The sequence below is a fragment of the Oratosquilla oratoria genome, chromosome 7 (assembly GCF_046742065.1).
Source record: "Oratosquilla oratoria isolate Oo_2021 chromosome 7, ASM4674206v1, whole genome shotgun sequence".
Lineage (NCBI taxonomy): Eukaryota > Metazoa > Arthropoda > Malacostraca > Stomatopoda > Squillidae > Oratosquilla > Oratosquilla oratoria.
The window spans coordinates 23,711,160-23,714,937 of NC_134783.1; positions in this window are offsets into that span (position 1 = coordinate 23,711,160).

Genomic DNA, 3,778 nt, shown 5'->3' on the forward strand with positions numbered 1-3,778 from the left:
TACACAACAGGAAAAACCAAATGTACAGTCATCAGTAGGTTTCCTTGGCACTTCTGGTGATAAGCTAGTGGGAAGACCCATTAATGTTTTGTGTGGTATTGTGAGCGTACTGGACATTACATTTTCAAATGTCCCGAGCCAAAGTGTAACACTTTACACTATTCTGGGAAGGTCCAAACTTTTGAGAAGTCTTCAGTAAAGCTAGGTGGTAGAACAAAATCCCAGAGTCCTCCTAAACCCATGTCACACATTGTAACTCAGCCCTCGACATCTCCTGAGGATTTCTTTAAAGACTTCAAGTCCTCTGGTGATTTGCTATAACCATTCTTCCCAATAACTATTTTGAGAGACACTGGAGCTGCTCAATCCATTTTATTCAAAGATGACCTACCTGGAGTTGAAAAGAGGACTAGTGGAAAGTTAAAATGAGTGATTTGTCCACTGTTCAATCCGCAAATTTAGTTAAAACATTCCTTAAATGTAATCTCATAAGTAACAGTTGGCCTCAGAGAAAAGTCAAATCCAATTCCTGGAGTTGAGCTCATCTTAGGTAATGACCTCGCAGGTTCACTTGTAGTACCTCCCTTAGATAGAGTTAAAATCCCTTGTGGTAAAAATCCTGCAATTGTAGTTCACATACATCCTGATTTTTTCTCCTATGTGCAGTAACTTGTTCCCAATCAGTTCCCTTAAACGAAAATGCACTTGATATTTATTTTTATCTCTACAAAAATCATGTCACCTAACCTCATCAAAGCTCATCAATCCAACTCTATTTTAAAACACTTCCATAGATTAGCAGAAGATTTTAAGGATAAACTGGACAAATTCCCTGGATTCTATTACCAACAAGGTATTCTCATGAGATGTACAAAGTCCCTTTTACATTTAAATTCTGACACTTGGGCAGAGATTCACCTAGTACTTATACCTAAATCAATTAAATTCCAAATCATCGAAATAGCTCATGATGGTTCAGGTGGTCATGTGGGAGCCTGTAAGACCTCTAACAACATTTTAGAACATTTCTTTTGGCCTAATCTAAAACAGAACATAAAAGAATATGCTCAAACCTGCTATGGTTGTCAGCTCGCTGGTAAACCTAATAAAAAAAATCCCTAAAGCTCCTTTATCTCCCATTCCTGTGTCAGGGAACCCTTTTGATAAAATTATCATAGACGTGTTGGGGCCATTGCACCCATAAAAAAAAAAAAAAAAAAATGACTATAGTGTGTCCACTTACGAGATTTCCCGAAGCTTTCCCTATCAAGAGGATGGATGCAAAAACCATCGCTAACACTGATAAAAAATAAATTATCACTCGAGTAGATTTGCCCGTAGAAATTCAATCTGACAGAGGGACAAATTTCATAAGTGAACTCTTTACCAATGTAATAAAAGAACTAAAGAAAAAGAAACTCTCAACAGCTTATCACTCTGAGTCACAAGGAGCCCTTGAGCGTTTCAATCAAACTCTTAAAGCAATGGTACGTAAATTTTGTAAATGCAGATAATCTGATTGGGATGAGGGATTACCTCTCATGCTATTTGCCATTAGAGAATCCACTCAAGAGTCACTAGGATATTCTCCCTTTGAACTCTTATATGGTCGACAAGTGAGAGGACCTCTTAAAGCCTTAAAAAGTCAGTTGTACAATGAGAGCCCTAACCACCCCAAGCAGTCTATAAATAGATACTTAGATCAGTTGAAACGCCGAATGAAAGTAGTTAGAAACATTTCTTTAGAGAACCTTAGGCTAGCTCAATCTAAAACGAAAGAACATTTTGATGTTAAGACAAAAGTAAGAAATTTTAAGTCTTACTTTATTTGCCAATTCCAGGGGCTCCGCTCTCAAATAAATTTCAAGGTCCATATTCTGTGTCACATAGATTAGATAAATTAAATTACGTTGTACTTGCGGCAGACAGGCGTGAAGACTCAAAATTTGTTCATGTCAATTTAATGAAATTATACCACCAAAGGGACCCTACTGATGAACTACGGATACCAGTAACTTTAATTTCGATTATTACCCCTCTTGATCATACCCTGGATGCAGCTGAAGACGGAATCGGAGCTGCTTTACTACAAACCGAAGCAGACGACAAAACCTTTATCTCGTCTGCTACTACGCTAAGCTTCTCCCTCACCAACGAACTTACTCCACAGTAGAAAAAGAAGCCCTGGCAATGGTTTTAGCCTTCTCCCCCCTCTGAGTGCTATCTTAGTGCTCCCGTGGCTGAGACCTAAGTTTACACCGACCACAACACCTTGGTATTCATCGAGAGAGCCCGACTCAGCAATCAACCTATCCTCCGCTGGGCCTTAGCTCTCCAATCCTTCAATTTGCGTATGACCCACATACGCGGAAAAGATAACATCACTGACGATACCTTGTCAAGAGGAACAGAGAATTTTCCTCCCCCCGTATCGTACGAACATTCAGTACAGCACGCTACCTCTACGCTGGACCCCGCGGTGGGGGGTGGGGGTAGGGGGTGATATCACGACCCGAGTGATGAAAATTACTGTACTTCAGCCGGTTGGTGTTTACAAGTCCAAGCTTGTAGAGCCGTTTTTTTATTTTTTTTTTTTTTTTTTTTTATCCCCGCTCCTTTCCCTATCCTACAATTTCCAGCTTGCGAAGCCACGCCCCTTTTTATGACCTGTAAAAAGAGAAGCCTGGGTCTCTCTCTTTTTCGCTCTTGTCCTGACCTACGGGGTACAACCCCCTTCACCTCCTGTCTCTACGGCCCCATGCTGTCCCGTTGAATTCTTGCCCGAGTTCATTAAGTAGTAACTGATCAACCTTAATTATTACCATTCTGAACCTTTCAAGTGTGATATTTATCATAGAATGTGTTAATTAGGGTAAGTGATGATTATCATAGGTTGTATTAGTTAGGGGAAGTTATAATTATCATAGAGTGTATTAATTAGGGAAGTGATATTTATCACAGGATGCGTTAGTTAGGGAAATTTATATTTATCATAGGATGTATCAGTTAAGGAAAGTGATAGCCTAGGCTGTATTAGTTAGGGAAAGTGTTATTTAACACACGATTAATGTTAGGCCGTTAGAAGTACGATGTATAGTTGTGTTGGTTGTTGCATTGGCCCGAAGGTATGGGAGATTGATTAGTAATACCTTACATCTTATAATATATATATATATATATATATATATATATATATATATATATATATATATATATATATTCTCTCACTTTTGTTACCAGTCTTTGACGAAACCCGTCTCTTACATTGATCTATTTCATCCATACTACAAGAACTCGCACAAAACAGTAAAATATACTTCCATCTCTTTATCATTATTATTACACCTGGTAGTGTGTGGCACCCCCTAGCTTAGCGAAAACGGTTTCAAATTGCCATCACAGGTTCACGCTATTTTTCGAAATTCTCTCGCCTATATCTTTTATTCAAAGCACAAGCCATGAGGTTGTAATATCATATTATATTATATTATATATATATATATATATATATATATATATATACATATATATGTATATACATATATATATATATATACATATATATATATATATATATATATATACCTCGTCTGGGGTATCCCAATATGGGGTATTGGCTGTATGTTATTGTGGGGACCAGAGCCACACATTATTTTGTCTGTGGTAGAGGAAATCTATTCGTAGGGAAATGATGATACTTTTGATATACTGCGACTGTCCCTCCGTTATGCTGCCCCCCCCCCCAACTTTTGTTACTGTCCTGTACCACTTCTCTGAA